The sequence below is a fragment of the Gracilinanus agilis genome, chromosome 1, assembly GCF_016433145.1.
Source record: "Gracilinanus agilis isolate LMUSP501 chromosome 1, AgileGrace, whole genome shotgun sequence".
NCBI classification, from domain to species: Eukaryota; Metazoa; Chordata; class Mammalia; order Didelphimorphia; family Didelphidae; genus Gracilinanus; species Gracilinanus agilis.
Genome location: NC_058130.1, coordinates 144,839,345 through 144,860,935, shown reverse-complemented (window position 1 = coordinate 144,860,935; position 21,591 = coordinate 144,839,345).

The window sequence follows — 21,591 nt, the reverse complement described above, 5'->3', positions numbered from 1 at the left end:
GATTGCTCTAGAAGATGACTTTTAATGTCCCTTCTGGAGGCTAACATTTCTCCTAATTACCCCAACTGACCCTGTGGAGTTAGTTCCATGGATTACGGACCAGAACTTAAAACAAAAAAAGATCTCACCTGAGATAAATCTTCCACGAGCACTGGCATAGGTAATCTCAAGGATTGGTGGGGGTGGGGGGTCTTTTTTCTCCCCTTAATGCCAATCGTCTTATGGTGAGGTTCTTGGAAAAATCTTTTACGAAAAAACAAAATCTGGAGAAGACGTGATTCAAAGATACCTGAGCCTGGCTCCTCATTTGCAATTGTGAGAATTCTCCTTCTGCTCAGAGATTTTAAACATTTAAGTAGCCATGACCTTTCTTAGGGCATATTTGTACGTTGCGTCATCTAAGGATGAAGAACAATGACACTGTGTTGGTTTTAGAGTAGGGTAGCCTGCTGCTGTGCTGTATTTATTCTCAGGCCCAGACAGGTTTTTAACCACTAGAAAAATAGCATTTTGTATCATATTAGATAATCATGTTTATTTTTTTTTTAATTTCTAAGACTAGCCCCCAAAGACACTTACATGACCAATCTTTGAATCTAGACAAGGGATCTAAACCAGGTATTCGTCTAAAAAAAAAATCAAAGTAGTATCATATTTTTTATTTTGTCTCTCTTGTTCCCTGGACCTCTTTTCCAAGAAGAGTTTGGAATGCATAGTCTTGGGCCTGACAATCCCAAATTGACCTTAGGATATTATGAATCTAACACTGTCAAAAATTAAATCCAAGTGCCCATCCCAAATTCAGACAGTTCTATTGTTTCTTGGAAAGTTTTTTAGATTGAGCTTAAACCTGTTCTTTCCACTTATGGGATGTGTTTCACCTTATTCTTTCTACCTAAAATATCCTTCCTTTCCACATCTACCTGTTGAAATCTTACCCAGCCTTCAAGGCCCAGCTCAAATGCCACCTCTTCCTTGAGTCCTTCCAGCCAGAAGTAATAATAGACCAGATGGTCAATAAGGTCTCGTCCAACTCCTCATTCTGTGAGCCTAATCCCTCCTTCCTTTAGATTCCCATAATTTTTTTGCTTGTATTGACATAGTACTATTCCATTTGGCTTTGTATACATTTGTGTATGCCTAATGTACTCTAGTAGATTTTAAAATTCCTTACAAGAAGAGACCATATTTCATTGGTCTTTTGTTGAAATGAATTCTACCCAGTTCTCTGGAGCTTTTCTTAGAAAATAAAAAGGATTCATTGTACATAGGTGGAATATAATAGCATATCCTGGAGGCAAGCATTTACTGAAAAAAAGAGGAGAGGTTTTCATTATGTTAGGTGAAGATGCAGAAATGAGTCAGCCTAAACTCTCTGTAAAAGAGAAATTCAAGAGAAAAAAATCTGAACCTTTTGCTGTGTGGACCTAAAAATGTTTTTTTCTTATTCACCTGTTTTTTCTCCTACTTACATGACTACTATTTTCCTAATCTATCTATTGTAATAAATTAGGAGAAATAGCCAAGTTATAAGGTTGGCATGAGAATAAAAAAAAAAATCTGTGAAACTCTGTTGTATTTGTAGGGAGTGGTGGGAGTAAGAAGGAATGCTGAGGAAAACTGTAGAATGGAGATGGGCCAATCTAAACCAAAGACCCCAAGCTGATGCTATTTTAAACTGAATCTGATATTTTAGTGGTTGGGAACTCCCATTGAAGAAACTCCTTCTGCTGATTCAAATCAACATCTCTGCAGATTAAAATCCTTAAAGAGTGGCATGAGATCCCTGAGAGTTAAAAATGACATGCCCATGACCAGTACAGTCTGTAAGTGTCAGATGCAGGACCTGACACCCAGCTCTTAGTAAATCATCTCTCTGTCTACTGCAGCACCCTGCCTCTAATGTCTTTGACAGAGGCCAGAAAAGGGATCAGAATAATGAACCCAGTTCTTTTAGGGTTATTGCAAATGTCAGGCCCCAAAATAATAATTACTGAGGAGAGATTGGAAGTGTCTAGCTTGTTACTTTAAAAACTTAAAAATACTTCAGGGTTTAATCCAGTTGTAAGATAGCTAGTCCCTTAAAAAGTAATCTTTTCTCCAATTTTTCCCCATTTTTCCTGATGGAGAGATTCTAAACTAGCATCCCCAAACGAGCCAGGGATGGAGAGAATTCCCTCATGAGCAGCCTTAAGTAAGTTGCTTTGCCTCTCAAGACCTCAGTTTCTCTATCTGTAAAAGGAAGGGGAAGGGCTAGATTAGTGGTATCAAATTCAAACAGAAACTGAGGCCTACTAATATGTACACAAGAATCCCTGCAGTCTGCATATTGACTTAGTTTTAAAATATCATGCTATTTAGGTTTCACTGCATTTTTATTTATTTTGTTAAATATTTCCCAATTAAATTTTAACCTGGTTAGAGCCACACTTGGGTGAGTAGAGGCTGGCAGGGTGCCAGCCTGCTGGCCTAGATGATCTCTGAAATCCCTCCCACCTCTAAAGCCTAGGACGTCTTCATTTCTTACCTGAGTAGTTTGGACCTTGGCACTCCACTCCCCTGGTGCCCCTACCCATATTTGCTTTCCCCTCTGGGCTCCTTCCATTCTCTAGGGTCCACTCTCACTTTCCCTTTTCCTGCTTTATCTCTTTCTAGGAGGCTCATGTTTTGGGTAGCTTAAACTGCTGGAAGGAGCTTGAATTGGACCCAGCAGACACCACAATAGGCAGTGATTTGATAAGAAGAACCCGGGCGAAGAGCAGTGCTCTCAGTTCTTGGTTTAATTTGATGGAGGATAGAGGAAGCTGGACGAGGCTGGGGATGCTGGCAATGAGCCTTCTGTTGTAGCTTCAGGGAGATCAGGGGAGGAGTTGTGAAGGGGTACCTGGTGTTATAGGAAAAGTTATGTTTGCAAAGGGCAGAAGCACGGGCCAGCAGAGTGCAGAATTCTGGAATTCTGAGGGGGAGAGCTGAGCTGTTGCTGAGAGACGGTTGGGCTTTGGGACTGTGGTCTCTCTCTCTTTCAGGGTTTGACCTAAGGAGACTGGCTTTTTCCCTGTGGCTTTCTTCTTGCCTTATCTTTCCATCCTACCTGCTGCTCTGCTATCCTGCTTTCTGGTGGCTGTTGGACATCTGCTGAGTTCCTGTGCTGATCCTGAGACATCTGGCAGCTGACTGTGAGACCCGGCCTAGATCCTTTTGGATCTTGTTCCATCTTTGGGCCCTGGCAGGCTTACACAGACCCTTTCCTTAAAATCATCAAAGCGGGGTTTAGTGTTAGCTTAGCTAAGTACAGGAATTTGGTTTCAGATAGTGAGGAGTGGTGTAGACCAGGAAAACCACTCAGAAGAAATCTCTGTGTAGAGATATTTAGATCTGGGGGGCTTAGGTAGTTGGCTTTGGAATTTAAGTTTATCCAATTCCCTTCTAACCTTTCCCTTGTTAATTAAACCAACTTCTACTTAACATCTTATTGGTTTGTCTGAGTCATCTCAGTGTCTGGCTCTGTCTGCACTGGGCTTGGTTGGCCTTCCTAAAACAGATTAATCTTCTGTTACTGTCCCTAAGCAATGATTAAAACCCATCCCCTGAACCACCAACATTTCACTGGTGACAAACCTAGCTTGCCAGGAACTTATGGAACCCCTGTACTGTCAGCAACAACCATGCCCGGAGGGGCTGACTTCAGCAGGGGCCATGCCTATGGGAGACTGTCTATTGAAAAGGATGTCGCTGGGCTTTGAGTCAGGAAGGGCCTAGATTGCAATCCCGGCAACAAGGCGGTACAGTAGAGAGAGACAGGGAGGCAGGAAGACCTGAGTTCAAATCCTGATTCAGGTACAGCTAGCTGTGTGAGACTGGGCAAATCATTTCACTTCTCTGTCTCAGTTTCCTCATCTATAACATTGGGATAATAATAGCATTTATATCATAAGGTTGTTGTAAGGATCCAATGTGTAAAGTGTCTTGCAAAACTTAGCTATGTATATAAATGCTTTTTGTTGCTGTTTGTTCAGTCATGTCCCCATTTCGTCTCCATTCAGTCTTCATGACCCCATTTGGGTTTTTCTTGGTGCAGATATTGTAGTGGTTTGCCCTCTCCTTCTCCAACTCATTTTACAGATGGGGAAACTGAAGCAAACAGGGTAAAATAATTTTCCCAGGATCACACAGTTAATAAGTACCTGAGGGTGGATTTGAACTCAGATCTTCCTGACTCCAGGCCTTGGCACTCATTCACTGTAGCATCTACTTTCCCCCATAGAAATGCTAGCTATAATTATTATCATTAGTGTCCTAGCTATAATACTTTCTATTTTTCTTAGACAATCTACTTTTTATTTGAATGTTTTGGGGACATTTACAAAAACAGATCACACTCCAGGGTATAAAGAAATGGGAAGAATAATTTTTGTACCACCTGTGCCACAGCACTATATCAGTGTGAAGTATTATAACGAAGGAAGGGCAAGTGGATGTTTTGGAGAATGTGCTTTTGTTAACCTTAAAGTATTATGTAAATGTGAGTTGGATTTCTTACAACATGTCGCTAATACGGTTTTCTTTTTCAGTTTAGAGTGGCCTCAAAGTCAGAGCAATGATTATATGAATCTCTGCCAGCTAGACATGAAGTGACTGGATGATCCAATTGGGACTAAAAATATAAAGGAGACAAATTGGAAAATTTATTTAACCTTTAGAAGTACCTTCAGCACTGCTGTGTTCTCTCTCCTATTTCCCCTCCTTCCTCTCCTTTTAAGTAACGACAGTTAGGCTGACAGACCCATCCAGCTGGCACATCTAACTCAGATCAACCTGTTTTGCTTAAAAGAAATCCCTTTGCAATTGCAGAATGACTAAACAAATTATGCTATCTGGATGTAATGGCATATTCCTGCACTGGGGAAAAAAAGGGTATTAAGAATACAGAGAAGGATAGGAAGACATATGAACTGATGTAAAGTGAAGAGAGCAGAATCAGGAAAACAATTTATACAAGCTACCATAATGTAAATGGAAGAAACAACAAAACAAATTGAATGCTGTGAAATGATAATACAAATTTGGTTCCAGAAAAAAGATCGGAGAAAGTACCTTTGCCTCTTCTTTCCCTTCTTTGCAGAATTTGGGAACTACAAGTATGGAATCCTGACATGATTGGACAGTCAATATGTTGGTAAATTTGTGGAACTGTTTTTTCTCTTTTTTCTTCTTTGTTATAAAGATGGCTCCCTGGGAGAGAGAAAGGGAAGAATAGATTGAGAAATTAAAGTAATAGAAAAACAAAAATTATTAACAAACAATAATAGTTCCCTCATAACTATTTTTTTCATAATCTTTGTCATATAAAGTTGTCAAGAATTCCAGGAGTGACAGCTCTTATTCCTGTTAAAGGATTCTTGGTTTTGACTCAAGCAAGCCATCTTCCTTGCCATTCAGGCCTTATTGATCAGTGCCAGGGTGCAATGACTTGTGCACTTAGAAGACATATGTGGGTAGCTGAGGCCAAAAGGGCATTTTATCCGACAAAAGTGCTGTAGAAGTCAGATGACTTAAAGGAAAGGAAGCAGCTGATGGGAAAAAGAACACTGCCCAGGTCTGCATTCCAATAGCCATCTGTATTTGCCAGGTAGATAGAGGCAAAGAGGAATGAGCAGGCAAGCCTGAGCTTCAGATTTTTCCACTATTTCTTCAGATGGGAAATTGTTACCGATGACTGATGTCTATAAAAAAAGGACTGTGAAAACAACATAAAAATTTTGATGGTCTCTGCCCTTGTAAGAGATCCTTCCTTATGTGATGCAATAAATACAAGGAAGGGAAATTACAGCCTGGCAATCATTCATTTAGAGTCAAATGAATAAGCCCAATAAAATGAGCCCACCTACAGAAGCTATTCTTCCCTATCATCTAAGATCTTACACTTTTTTTTTTCTGTTTTCTGTGGCCAGAGTCACAGAAGTATTGATTCGCTAAACTTTGTCAGGATCCAGAGGTGAAGAAGAGAAAGGGGGGAGGAAGAGGAGGAGGAAGAGGAGGAGTAGAAGGAGAAGGAGGAGAAGGAGGAGAAGGAGAAGGTGAAAGAGAAGAGGAAGAAAGAAGAGGAAGAAGGAAGAAAAGAAGAAGCAGCATAAAATATATCCAAGAAAAAGGGAAATAAGAAAATACATGATAAATACATGTATCTGGGGCATCTAGGTGGCTCTGGACAGAGAGCCAGGCCTAGAGACAGGACGTCTTGGGTTCAAATTTGACCTCAGACACTTCCTAGCTGTGTGATGCTGGGCAAGTTATTCAACTCCAGTTGCCTACCCCAACCACTCCTCTGTCTTGGAACCCATACTTAGTATCAATGGTTTTTTTTTTTTTTTCAACTGTATCTATAGAAAGACAAAAGCAAAAAGCTAAGTAGAAAATGAATGCCCAAGTGTAGCCTCCTTCTCTCATTAAAAGGAACACTCAGGCAGAGCATGAACTCCTATGCTGAGAGAGGGAAAGAGCCCAGATAAACAGTGACTATTTTTTTTAGTATAGTCTTATAAAGTCATTCTGGCTATAATTATCCCTTAATAATCAGATCCTCCTCTCCTTGGTTGCTGCCCCTAGCCTTTGTTAAAGAAACATCACAATACAATAAATCATTTTCTCTCTGGGGTTCCCCATGAAGATTGGATCTTGGGAAGGAAAATCCTGCAATTTTTAAATTTTAAACTTAGCAGTGATGTGGAAGTGAAATGATGACGTTCTGGTCTAGAGTTCAGTCATCTCTTACTAGCCCCCAGAGACTACTAAATAGAACTAGCAGCCCTGCTCCTTCCCAGCTCCTCCTCCTCTATGTCACTCAGTTCTATCTCTTTGAAGGAATGATTTGCCTTTCAAACTGGCAATTGTGCCAGAAATTGTGAGGAAAAAAAAATCACTTCTCATATCTGGCCCAGTTTGTCCCAGCAGAACTGTTGAGTTGTTTTTAACCTAGGAAAGTCTGGGACCAAATTTCTCTTTTTGCTCTGGGAAGTTATAAAAATGAATGATTCTGGGGGCAGCTGGGTGCCTCAATGGATCAAGAGCCAGGCCTACAGGTGGGAGGTCCTAGGTTCAAATTTTGCCTCAGATACTTCTTAGCTGTGTGACCCTGGCCAAATCACATAACCCTAAATTGCTTAGCCCTTAACACTCGTCTGCCTAGGAAATGAAACTTAGCATCAATCCTAAGATGGAAGGTAAGGGTTTTTTGTTGTTGTTTTTTAAAAAGGAAAGATTATATTGTCTATAGTTCTGAGCCTCCAGCCAGAGAAAAATAGCTCTGATCAATATAAATTGCAATTAAAAAAAAAGAGCAGCTTCTCTCTTAGGCATTCTATCACTATTGAATATTTTTTTTCCATCATGGGAATTTCAATATTGCACTTTTCTTTTAACAAGGACACTCACAGATCAGTAATTCAATGATTAACCACATTTATCTTAGAAAACCAGTTTTTAACAGAAGGGAAACAAAACAAATAAACTCTTAAGAAAGAGTCAGGGAACAGACATGCGTCCCCAGGAGGAGGAGGAAGAGATTTCTTTAGTTCTATTCTAAGAAGACTAAGCAGTTTGAGCAAATTTAGCATCTATTCTATGAATCTTCTATCCTGTATCCCATAGATGAGTGTCTGAAGGATGGCACATTCCCCAATGAGAGATGCTGATCATGGTGGTTGTGGTGGTCCTTCCTACTTCCTTTGGTTCCCAGTATAGCTGTTAGGAATGTGCCAGCTCTTTTTATAGCTTCAGCTGACTTCTTCCTCCTTTAAGAATTGAAAAGTATACCTTATTGATTACAGTTTGACCATATCAGTTAGTTGATAAGCATTTATTAAGTATCTACTATTATTATATTCATAATCTGGGATGAGAAGAATGCCACCTTGAATGACAGGGATGGCAGTTGAGAGTTTGGAATGTTCCCAGGTGCCGTGAACCAGGGGCAAACGTCAGTTAGCCCCATCATATATATATGTATATGTATATATATGTGTATATATATGTATATATATGTGTATATATATGTATATATTATATAGCTACATTGAAAGCGGTCTCTGGACTCAGAGGCTGAGAACTGGAGATCACAGATCTCTGCAAGCCTCTGTGGTTCTATCTGGGCAGTGGGTGGCTGAAGGGTGGTTGAAGGGTGGTTGAAGAAGAAGAGGGTAGGAATAATCCTGACTATTTCCTGACTAGACTGTGAGAGCTAGTGAACCATCAACACTACTGGTGAGAGAGCTAAGAGAATAAAGACCATCAATATATCAGCAGCAATAGCCTTCCCTATTCTCTGGCTTGGCTATGGCCAGTTCTGGCCAGAGATAGAGAGGTGAAGATCTCAAGCTACCACAAGCTTAGTAGCCTCCAGTCCTGATTATTAATTAGTCTAATGGATTATAGAACAATAGAATTTCCAATCCCTAATCCTTGACCTTGTTATCCTTTCCCTACCTATAGCTAAAAGAGTGTTCGATAATAAGTACCTTCCTGAGTGGTCTTTCTATCCTGGCTCTTGCGAAGGGAGTCAAAATGCAATCAGATCCTGAACATTATCCAAGGCTGATCAATAGCTCATCACCAATCTATCCAACCCCAGGTTGGGCCTAGAGAGGTTAACCATCTATCTAACCTATCAAGGGTCCTTACTTGGCCAGCTGTTAAAAGAATTTCTAACAGGTTATCAACCAAACCTGTCAGAGAGAAGGGGATAATTTACAGCAGCAGCCAGGGTGATAGGAATAGGTGTTCCTCCCACCAACTGTAGTTGAGGAGATCATAGCCAGATACACATCATCACCATCATTATACATCTAAATCTCTCTCTATACACACATTATTTCTTTAACACTATGTGCCAGGCACTGTGTTAAGCACTGGAGTTGCAAAGAAAGGCACATCTTTAACTGGAGCCAATAGAGGGAAGGCACTAGCATTAAAGGCAATCAGATAAGACTTCTCATACAAGGCAGCATCTCAGTTGAGTTGTAAAAGAAGTCAGGAAGTGGAGATGAGGAGGACAAGTATTAGAAGCACAAGGGAGAGCCAGTGAAAATTCCCAGATCAGGTGAGGGCTAACTCACTGACAGTCAAGGAGAAAAATGTTGGGCAATTTCTATCCTGACTACATTAATCTTTATCTCCACTTTGTCTTAATCACACCACTAATAAATATCAGAGATAGTTTTTTTTTAAACTGGCATTCCAAGAGGAAGTATTAAACTGCTTGTTTGACTTGAGTTCTTCATTTTATGGATTAGCCACACACATGTCCCATCTTCCTGAAAAAACAAAATACTGAACTTTTAAGCATGTGTGACCAGTCACAAAGTTTATCTGTTTATACATGGTGTCAATGTCTTGTCACCAAAAATGAGTATTGGCATTTTCTCCTTCTCATGACAATCCTAGAGAGAAAATTGCATAATTTTATGGCTCAGAGCTAAGTCTCTTTCTATGGGAATTTTAGACTTAGAACCTTCCCTTAAGACTCTCTCCCATTCATTGGAACATACATACAACTAGCAGTAGGAACTTCATGAAGTTTAATCTATCACCATTGGTGTAATGTGTATGAAAATATCAAAAATTTTTATTTTTCATTTCTTTCATTGCTAGCATGCCTGTGTATTCTTTGGTTTGATCTCATAGTTAAACTGTTGGATTTTATTTTTTTAAGCATTGTCAGCAGAAATCAAAACGATGCCATTGTTCTCATTTTTCTGAGCATCGAAGTATAATACTTTAGATTTGGTAAAAAGATGTCAGCAGATAAAATGATTTTTCATTTTGGAAAAAAGCCTCACACAGAAGATCCAGAAGGACCTGGTTAAAGGGATAGGTAGTTCTTGACACTTAACTGAATGGATCTAAGCAAGTTAGCTTTGAGCCTCAGTTTCCTAATTTACAAAAGGAAGATAACACCTACTTCACAAAATTGCAAGGAACTTTGTAAATCTTGTAAACCTACGAACTGAAGAAACTTGACACTCATAATAAACTTACATCAAAATCTGAACTGAAATCAAGGATATTCTTATTTCTATTAAATTACAGTGTGTTGAAAACTTGTTCAAGCTGCTGTCCCCTCCTCTTCCCTCTCCCCCCAATAAAATTTTCTTAAATTATCATTCCTCATTACTCTCCTCTGGCCAGTTGGACCCTGTGAGAGCAGCATAAGAAGATTAGGGGCTTCCATTCCAGCAAGGCTGTGGAATGCCCAATGCACCTTAGTTTGCAAGGTCTCTGGGAAACCATAGCTTAGGAATTGCCAGACACCATAGCCTGTTCTCTGGCATGAGAAATGCAAATATTGCATGTTCTTCCAAGAAAATTACTGACACATGAGTTCTGTGAGACGAACATACAGTATTCTATACAAAGCTGGGTCATACATTGACAATGTTGAATTGACATGTTAAATTATCACCTATAGAAAACTCTGTTCAAAGCTACCTAGGTAAATCTACATCCATTGTCTTTATCTTGTAAGTCATTACTAATCATTGACCCTGCAAAAGGCTTACCTAATCCCTTAGCATATGTCATTTTCCCTATAAAGTATGTACCCCAAATCATTAAACTTTGTCATTGATCATCAAGAGGTATCTGCATGTCTATCAGCTCGACCCTTCTATAATCCTAGAATCATTTTTCTCATCCCAGTTTGTTGACTCACAAGTAATTTGTAGATCTATGCCCTACAGGGCCCTTGCAGTTTTCCGTACATTTATTCTTGGCCCCTCATTGGGCAACTCTCATTCTTCTCTTTTCTCATTATGTAGGTTTGGCACTACCCTCAGCCACCTGCCTGGCCAGGTACCTGATTCTCACTGACACCAATCTCTGTTATTGTGCTTTGTGAAATTGTTCAGTGTCTTTAGCAGCTTCTCCTCTCCTCCCTTCTTTTGCCAGGGCTTTGACCCCTGATCTTTCAGAGCAAGAGTCCCTCTCCAGGTCTTCCCCTGCCCCCATCAGCCTTCCTCCACACTAAACCTGTCNGAGAGACAGAGAGACAGAGAGAGAGAGAGAGAGAGAGAGAGAGAGAGAGAGAGAGAGAGAGACAGAGACAGAGACAGAGACAGAGACAGAGAGACAGAGACAGAGAGACAGAGACAGAGACAGAGAGAGTGAGTGCAAAAAAACAGGCCCTTGGGGGAGCAAGGTGGCTCAGTGGAGAGAGAGCCAGGCCTGCAGATGGGAGTTCCTGGGTTCAGATGTGACCTCTGTGACTCTGGGCAAGTTACTTAACCCCAATTGCCTAACTCTTATCACTCTTTGTCTTGAAACCAACACTTAGTATCAATTCTAAGACAGAAGGTAAGGGTTTAAACAAAACAGTTTCTGCCCTCAAAGAGCTCAGTCTAATGGGAGAAAACATGAAAACTGATATTCAAACAAGATGTAAAGAGGACAAATTGGTGACAAATTCAGAGGGAAGGCATTAAGATTAACAAGGGTTGATCTAATTCTTCAGTAAGAATGTGCATGAAAGGTATTTGTGAAAATCACCAAGTTACTGATTTGTTGGGAAGTGGACAAAGAGTGGAGATTACATAAAAGAACATGACCTAGAACGAGCCACAGATCCCATTCAGCCTGAGAACAAACCCTTACAACAGCCAAAGATAACTCCCATCAAGCATGAGACCGAGACTTGACCCAGGAGACAGAAACTTTAAACTGAGGGTTAGAGTTTGTTAGACCTGAGCAACATATAACTGGGATTGCTTGTACAAAAGGATCCAGATAAGAATCCATTGACATGCTCAGCAGAAGTTTCTGAGTAATGGAATAGACTTGGGGTAAATGACAATAGTAAGATAGTGTTCGATAAACCTAAAGATCCCAGCTTTTGGGACAAGAACTCACTATTTGACAAAAACTGCTGGGAGAATTGGAAAACCGTATGGGAGAAATTAGGCTTAGATGGACATCTCACATCCTAGATTAAGATTAAATCAGAGTGGGTAAATGACTTAAATATAAAGAGGGAAATCATAAACAAATTAGGTGAACATAGAATAGTATATCTGTCATATCTATGGGAAAGGAAGGAATTTAAGGCATAGCAGGAGATAGAGAACACTACAAAATATAAAATGAATAATTTTGATTATGTTAAATTAAAGTTTCTGTACAAACAAAACCAATGCGACCAAAATTAGAAGGGAAGCAACAAATTGGGAAAAAATCTTTATAACAAAAACCTCTGACAAAGGTCTCATTTCTCAAGTTTATAAGGAGTTAAGTCAATTGTACAAAAAGTCAAGCCATTCCCCAATTGACAAATGGTCAAGGGACATGAATAGATAATTTTCAGATAAAGAAATCAAAACTATCAATAAGCACATGAAAAAGTGTTCAAAATCTCTCATAGTTAGAGAAATGTAAATCAAAACAACTCTGAGGTACCACCTCACACCTAGCAGATTGGCCAATATGACAGGAAAGGAAAATAATAAATGCTGGAGGGGTTGTGGCAAAATTGGAACACTAATGCATTATTGGTGGAGTTGTGAATTAATCCAGCCATTCTGGAAAGCAATTTGGAATTATGCGCAAAGGGCTTTAAAAGAATGCCTACCCTTTGATCTAGCAATACCACTGCTTGGTTTTTACCCCAAAGACATAAGGAAAAATACTTGTACAAAAATATTCATAGCCATGCTCTTTGTGATGGCAAAAAATTGGAAAATGAGGGGGTGTCCCTCACTTGGGGAATGGCTGAATAAATTGTGGTATATGATGGTAATGGAATACTATTGTGCTGATTGATGATCTGGAACATTTCTATATGAACTGGGAGGACCTCAATGAACAGATGCAGAGTGAAATGAGCAGAACCAGAAGAACACTGTATACAGAAACTAAAACATTGTGGAAAAATCCAATGTAATGGATTTTGCTACTAGTAGCCAGGATGCTCCTGAAGGACTTATGTAAAAGAATTCTATTCACATTGAGAGAAAGAACTATGTGAATAGAAATGCAAAAGCAAAACATATGACTTCACTTATCACATGTATATATGGGTATGTGATTTGGGGTTTAGGCTTTAAAAAATCACTCTATAACAAAAATTAATAATGTGGAAATAGGTATCAAGTGATAGCATTTGTACAACCCAGTGGAATTGCTTGTCAGCTCTGGGAAGAGAGGAGGGGAAGAAAATGAATCATGGAAACAAGGAAAAATATTTTTAAACAAAAATAATTAAGTAGTTAAAAAAAGAAGCCCGAGTGCTCTGAGAACCTGCTTTTCTGGGACACCACTGGGTTAAGGTGTCTTTTTTGTGAGCTGTGTCTGTGTAAATATATTCTTGCAGGAAGGAACAAGTGTCCACATGTATAATAATGGATGTGGGCATATATTTGATTAGGTTTGTTTGTTTGAATGCTGAAATTGCTAAAGCTTCTTAGGTAATAAATCTCTGAAACAAAATGGGGAATTCCAGGAAATCCAATTGTTTCTTGCTCCTATCTCATAGCACTATAAAAGTGACAGCTGTTATTAGTGTTGTTGTTAACTAATGTTCATAGGATCATATGATTTAGAGCTAGAAGCAATCTTGGAAGTCATGTAGTCCAATTCTCCCATTTTATAGATGAAGAAACTGAGGCACAGGGAAGAAACGGGACCTAGTCAAAAGCAGAATGAAGTAGACCTGAAATCTGAACCCAAATTCTCTGACTCTAAATCCAGTCTTCCCTTACCACCCTACAACTCATTTGTAGATATTGCTGATCTGGTAGATATTGTCGTAGACTTGGAGTCAAGAAGACCCAAGTTCAAATCCTGCATCAGACATTTACTACCTATGTGACCTGTGGAAAGTCATTCAACCATTCTCAGTCTCTTTTTCCTCATCTGTATACTGAGGGCTAGACTTAATGACCTCTAAGCTCATTTCCAGCTTTAAATCTACAAACTTCTGCTTGATGGACTGATTATATGCAAATCCCCCCTTCCCATTAGACTCTGCCCCTGACTTCCTTTTCTCAGTCCTTGGCATGTAGAATGTGCTCAATAGCAAGCTATCATTGGAAGGGCAAATAAAAGAAGTAGCAGAATTTGTTTGTTCTTAATCTTGTATTCAAAGTCAACAGGAAATGGCATTTTATAAGCTATTTGGTCATCTTTTGTTGCCATACTCATATTAAGTGTGCGGTACCATCTCTTTCTAATATGGACATTTTATTTATTGAAAGGATCAGAAAAGAACAGTTGTTCAAGAAATACAGGGAAAAGCAACTTGAGGGGAAACATACAGAGTTTTGAGAGGATCCAAGGAAAAAGTAGCCCTTTAGTTAAAAGTGCTTGAGGAGAGCCACAGAGTTCAAGAGGTCCTAAATGAAAGCAGTCTGACAGGCAAAAGAACTAACTGGTGGTCAAGATGGCTAGAGTGTCTCATTTCCCAGAGGCTAACTTTCAGACGAGTGGGTTTCTTTTAGAAGGTTGAAGTTTATTTCTGGGAAACTTAATTTAAAACAAAAAAAAAACTTCTTGGGACTATTTGATTACATTTGTGGATTTGGGATTTCTCAACCTGAGATAGCCGTGGGTTATTACAGGAGGTTCTGAATTTAAGTAGAAGCCAGGGGAAAGGCAATAGAAGCAAGTGATAAAAACTACAACAAAAAGCAAATGTTGAGAGAGAGGAGAAATAGACAGAAGTAGGGAAAGAAGGCAATAATGGCAGTTGCTTTGTTCTGAGACCTGATGACTAGAGACGGACAGAGTGCAGCTGAATCTAGGAAGGAGGTCTGATTGGAGGAAAAGCACTGCTATTTGAAAGCATTAACTAAAAGAAGCAAAGATTGAGTCCTGTGAGTAGGCTTACTGGGCTTCTCTGCTTTCTCTTTGGCACCTTCTACAGTCTGAGAGAGAGGAACATTTCAAAACTTTGCCTATGTTGCTTTTTATATCTGTCTTTGGTACCAAAGGGAGAAACTCCTCAGGCCCAGAGAACAAACACAAATGTTCTTGCAGATTCTAGGCTCAAAGGAAATGCTTGTCATGACAGAGTGCAAATGCTGCCTCAACATTCAGGAGAGAATGCAGAACTGGAAAGCTCTGGGGATCCCAGATTCTAGCCTGATGTTTGCTTTAAAAAAAAGCAAAAACAAAACCAAACAAAACCTTCGCACTCCTATAGATGCCCAAGAGTAACTGTGAAACAGCTTTATCCAGTAGGAGAATGAAGATGCCCAGAAGAGGAACAATGCTTAGCAGATGTGTGGTGCAGACTGTTCCCTAAAGAGGTCCAAGCCCTGAAGAGTGGCAGTCCAAGATTGTGATCTTGTGCATCAGGTGCATGAATTTCCCTTCTTATAGGCCTCACTGCTAGGTTTCTACTCATTTGTGCCCTCTCTTACCTGCAGACACTGTGTATGAGCATTAGTGGGAGAGTATGACCCAGGTGTATGGATGGACATGTTTTATTATGAATATTATTGTTTAACATTATAATTAATAAATATTCATAATTAATAGTTAGTGTTGTCATTTTGGCCAACTTATTTAAATAATAATTACCCTGATGGGAGCTGGGGAACTACAGTAGTGAGTAGGAGAATATTTTCTCCAAACAGGGTTACCCCTAAGATCCTCGGAGCAGGTGGCAGAAGCATAGCTGCCCCTTTAGGGAACAATCTTGATCTTTCAGACTGGCTGCAGGTGGAGTAAATGAGCCATCCCCAGTCTGACAAGGGACCCCGGAAAGAGTTGGAGGTCAGTGCTATTTTATTTATTTTTTTAATCCTTACCTTCAGTCTTAGAATTAGTTCCAAGGCAGAAGAGTGGTAAGGGCTAGGTGTCTTGTCCAGGGTCACATAGCTAGGAAGTCTGAGGTCAAATTTGAACCCAGGATCTCTTGTCTCCAGGCCCTATCAACTGAGCTTCCTAGCTGCCCCTGTCAGTGCCATTAAAAAAAGTGTTTCGATAACCATTATTTTTCTTTTTCTTTTTTTTTTTTGGGGGGGGCAACCTATCACTAGCTCCACCCTCCTATCCTGTTCTTCATTTGAAAACAAAACAAAACCTTTGAAGCAAATATGTAATCAAGGAAAATAACTCTACACACTGGTCATGTCAAAAAACTTATGTCTCACTATGTACCTTGGATCCATCACTTCTCTGTCAGCAGATGGGTAACATGTTTCATCACTGGTTCTCTGGAATGTGATTAGTCATGGCATTTGGATTACAGGTATTTTTTTTAATGATTAGAGGTCTTTTAAAAAACATTAATGAGAGACATTTTTAAAAATTAATTTTACATGAATTTATAATCTATCCCTCCCCACTGAACAACAATAACAAAAAGGAAACCTTCATAAGAAATATGCGCAGTACTACAAAAAAGAATTCCGACACTGGCAGTGCCTAAATATGTATGTTTCTCTCTGAATTTTAAATTCATCACTTCCCTGGCAGGAGGTGTATGGCATGCCCCATTTTCAGTCTTTTGGACTCATGGTTTGTCATTGCATCTCTCAGAGTTGTTAAGTCTTGCAAAGACATTTTACTTTTCAACGTTGTTGTTATATATAGACCTAGATCTTTCTAGGGAAAGGGATATTAGACAAATCAGGATACAATTTGTGAGAAACAGTTGTAAGGTATTTAAGAATTATTTTATGTCTAACTGTCCAAACTGGCCTAATATGTACCTCAAAGAATTAAAGAGTGGAGTTTATGCTTTTGAGAGGCATAAGGAAAAGGAGAAAGAGAACACTGATTTAATGGAAACATTAAAAAGGAAATAAAAAAAATTAACTGCTAAACAGGGAGAGAAGGATAAAGAGAACACTAATTTAGTGGAGACATTAAGGAAGGAAATAAAAGAATTAACCGAAACAGTTGGAAAGGCAAAGCAGGGAGAGATCATAGCTCCCTTACAAGAATCCACAAAACAACTACTAACATGTTATTTTTGTGGAAAGGTGGGTATGTAATTATGAATTGTAAGAAGAGAAATTAGGAAAAAAGAAATAGGAGCTTCAGGAATAATGATAATAATAGGAAGAATAGTAATTCAAATGAGGCAAATCAAAACTCACATCCAAACATCTGTACTCAGTGTGGGAACCCCTCTCAGTATGGGGGACCCCAATGATGTGGACAAAGGAATCTAGATTAATGATGGTACTCGGGAGGGGAAGGAACCTCAAATAGTCTGGAGGTGAATTTTAAGCCTTTTCAGACCCCATTGCCTTATTGATGTTAACTGTTTCAGTTTGTTCCCCTCCCCATAATGAAGAAGTCTCTGTAACGAAATTCTAAATACAAGATGTATGTAATTTACTGTTAACCACTTCATAAATTATCAAAATTAGAAAAAATAACTTTTTGATTCATTGCTCCCATGTAAAACAGGTACCTTCTATTGACATTGAATGACTGTGTCCTGTCACATTTATTGTATTTGCTGACTGTTTTAAGATTTAATTTTGTTTTTAAGTTCACATATTAATCTAATCTATCACATTCCATTATACTATGTCACTTTCAATTATTGTGTTTTAGCTATTCGCTATATGTTCTGTTACATTATCTTTATTTGTACCCTCCCCCTATGACTGGACTGGTGATAACACCATTATAAAAGTCCATAGACAAGTTGGACAAACCCTTTCCATGGAAAAATCATAGACCCTTAAGGGCTGCTAAGTTTGTTACCAGATCCATCGAGGTCACATATTGACTAAACAACTTTTTGTTCCTTTTTTTTTTTTTTTTTTTTTGCCTTTGTTAACTGTCACATAGATGATGATGGATAGACTCCATCAAAATGGTTACAACCTGTATACAACCTTTGGAGAATTTAATGAGCTAAATATCTCAATTGATTTTAATGAGTCTTTGGAAGTGATTTTCAGATATCTAGTAGCATCCCTGATCCTCTGCCTGTCTATGAGTTGTTTGTAACAAGAAGTAAAGGTCCATTTGTAGTTGAAGTGGAGTGCAATGGCACTGTTGTATTTTCCACATCTCCGAATTTACTGAACATGTAATAGATGAGACATCTGAAGTGATTTTCACTGTTTAGTCCTTGGCTCCACGTGAGAACGAGTGGGACATATTGGAGACAGGTCTGTTACACTGTTATAGTCTCATACCAGAGCGAGGGAGGTGCCCAAGTGACTTAGTTACTCTGTGATGGGTTATAATCTCATCCAGAAGGTGGGAATGATTTTTTCTGTGAAGCCTTGTAACTTTGAAATGGGTTTTTTATGTTTGTAACGCTTCAGTTTATTCTACCCTTCTACTAAAAGGATCTAAATTCTTGGTGACATTTTAGACCCAAAAGGTTTTCATCGGCGGTATAGAGATTTGTGTTTTTTCTAGGCTCCTCTGCCAAATTTTGGAATAATGGCAGTACTAAATTTTGTTAAAAATATCTCAGCCAAGGTTTAAAGATTGGCTAGATCTGGAGAACTTGTGACAAGTATCCTTTAGTTCATGTGTTTTTTAAATGACACACAGCAAGTGGATATATAGAGACTCATGTAAATCCTAATGATAGTGGGTTTGTTTGCTATTGTCATTGATGGGCTCTTCTATTTTTAGGGATTTTGGTACTTCTTAGAATCTGCATTAGTTGTTGTACTACTGTTTTTTTTAAAAAAACATTTATTAATATTCATTTTTAACATGGTTTACTACTGTTTTTAAAAGGCTTTTACCTGGTGAAAAAATCATGTACACTCACACTGTGGATCATGGCCATGTTAAAAGAGAAATAGATCTCATTTTTGATTGAGAAACCAATCTGTTTGTGTTCTGCTTCTGCTCAGCTAAGACATTGTTACATGGAATGTGAACTATGAAATTATGATTTTTATTATAATTTTTTCTTTATATTTGCAATAGGATATTTGATTTTTTTCCCCTTTTTTCCTATCCTTTGTAGTACTTGAAGTACATGGAATCAGTATTAATGTTTTTGATCTTGAAGGATAAGCTTATAGTATCTATTAGCCCTAAAAACTATGGATACCCAAAAGACTATGGAAACCTGCCATGAATTGATGAATGTTATGGGACTTTGCTTAATGACTATGTCTGATTCTAGGAGAAGGGAACAAAAAAGAGCCACTGCATAGTGCCAAGAAAGCACAAAGTTAACCTGCACAGTGCCAAGGAGCATAAAGGTCAAGGAGACCAACCAATCTCGGTGGGATTGATGAGATTCTGTGCCAATACAGGGGACTTGAACTTGTTTGGGGTTTGAGGTTACAGCTGTTTGACATATGTCAGATGCAGGTCTTCCCTGTGCCACACTTCTATCAAACGTCCCACTTTGGCTGTTGTTCTGGCTCCCCTATCCCTGACAGTGAAGGTGAAATCAGACTGGGGAATGATTTTTCCCATTTGCTGCTGAAACCTACTCCCTTCTCTCTTATAGTTTGGCAATTTTCTGTACTCCTGGCTGCTGATGGGTAAAGTGTTATATTGCTGCAATTGTCCTACAGGCTTGTGGGACATAAGTCACTTTAATTGGGCCTTGCTAGTGATTCAAGGACCTGTTACAGGCTTATTCTTTTTTTTTTTACTCAGAATTTTATACACATAAGATTTTTATTCTATTTTTAAAAATTTTATTATTATTTTATCCAGAATTTAATTTTTGCTCTTTTATTTGAGATTTTTTTTATTTATTGGTTTTCTTTTGACAATTGCTTCATATACCTCATAACTCAGCCATGTATCCCGGGGCGATTCTGGTGTTGGTCAACACCCTCTTTGGGGGGGATTGTATAATTGTCCTAAAATCCAAGATTTAAAATCTTTTGGAGAAAAGAAACTTGCCAACACTCTGGATCAAAAAAGTGGATCTTTTTGGAGAAAGTGCTGTAATAATGCCTGTGGAAGCCACACACTGCACCAAAAGATCCAGAATGAACTTTGGGATATAATGAACCGAACTGAAGGGGGTTGAACATACTTATTCTGGATGTAAACTCTTATGTCAAAGGGGGACTGCCCCCAATTGGCATTTTGTCAATGTGTCTAACAATCATTTTTTGTTTTCTTCTTCTTTTATTTCCCTCTTATCTCTAACTATTGTAGCTTCCTCTTAGAAAGTGCAATATTGTATGTACTTTTAGCTAGAAGATCTTTAGAGGTATAATATAGTTATTTTTAAATGATCCATTGGGGAGACTAGTCTCCCAAAGGATCACAGGGGGGATTATGTAGAGAGAATTTCATCCCCTCCCCCTCCTGGATTGTCAACCCAGTAAATCCCATTTCTTACATGCCAGTGCTGTGTCCATGGACCTAAATAAAAGGATGTGGGTGGACCCCATCGGGGCTCTCTCTATATATTTCCCTGAGCAGGCAGCAGAGACAGACATAGAATCCTGCAGGATGAGCTAAATGTGGTCAGACTTAGAGTAAGAAAGAGACTTTAACTCTATGTTTATCTGCTTTTTCTATTCCAAGTGATTATTAACAAACCTTATGAAAAATAAGAACTTTGAAATATTAATTTTAAATCTAACAACTCTCTCTATATATTTATTTATTGTTCCTTTGTTTTTCTGACCCCTCCTCATTGATTTATTCAAGTCTTCCCACTTTTTATCCCTTTTACAGTACAGTAATACCCCATTATATTGATATCATAATTTGATTAGTCATTCCTCAATTTTGGGATATTACTTTTGTTTCTGGCTCTTTGTTACAACAAAAGAACTATTTTAAATATTTTTGTGTATACAGAGACTGATCTACTAGCAACAATGCAATGATCCAGGACAATTCTGAGGGACTTATGAGAAAGAACACACTATCCACATCCAGAGAAAGAACTGTGGGAGCAGAAATGCAGAAGAAAAACATATGTTTGGTCATATGGTTCGATGGGGATATGATTGGGGTTTTGGTGCTAAATGATCACTCTATTGCAAATATGAATAATATGGAGATAGGTTTTGAACAATGATACATGTATAACCCAATGGAGTTGTTTGTCAGCTTAGAGAGGAGGGAGGGAAGAGGAGTGGGAAAAATCATGAATCATGTAACCATGGAAAAATATTCTAAGTAAATTAATTTTAAAAAGTAATGTGAACTTTTAGAATAGTACTACTAGAAGAGGTACTTAATTTATGGAACAGTTTTTATCTCATAATTCATTTCTGTCACTCTTAGCTTCTTAATCCTATTATTGAACAGTACTTAAGAATCTCATATAAATTTATCCCTTTCTTTTTATTTTGTATTTTGCTTTAACCCCTACAACTCGGGAAAATAGGTGTATTTACTTCTGCCTCTGTGTTTAGTTGGGAACAAGTCAATGCTTCTCAATTGCTTATATTTGATCCCCTAAATTATCTCCCATTTAAGAAGAATATTCCAGTTACCCCCCTGATCATCCCTGTTGCCAGTAGCCAGCATATATAGTTTATTAGAGAATACAAATATCAAAAGATTTTCTCAAGGGGGCAGCTGGGTAGCTCAGTGGAGTGAGAGTCAGGCCTAGAGACAGGAGGTCCTAGGTTCAAACCCGGCCTCAGCCACTTCCCAGCTGTGTGACCCTGGGCAAGTCACTTG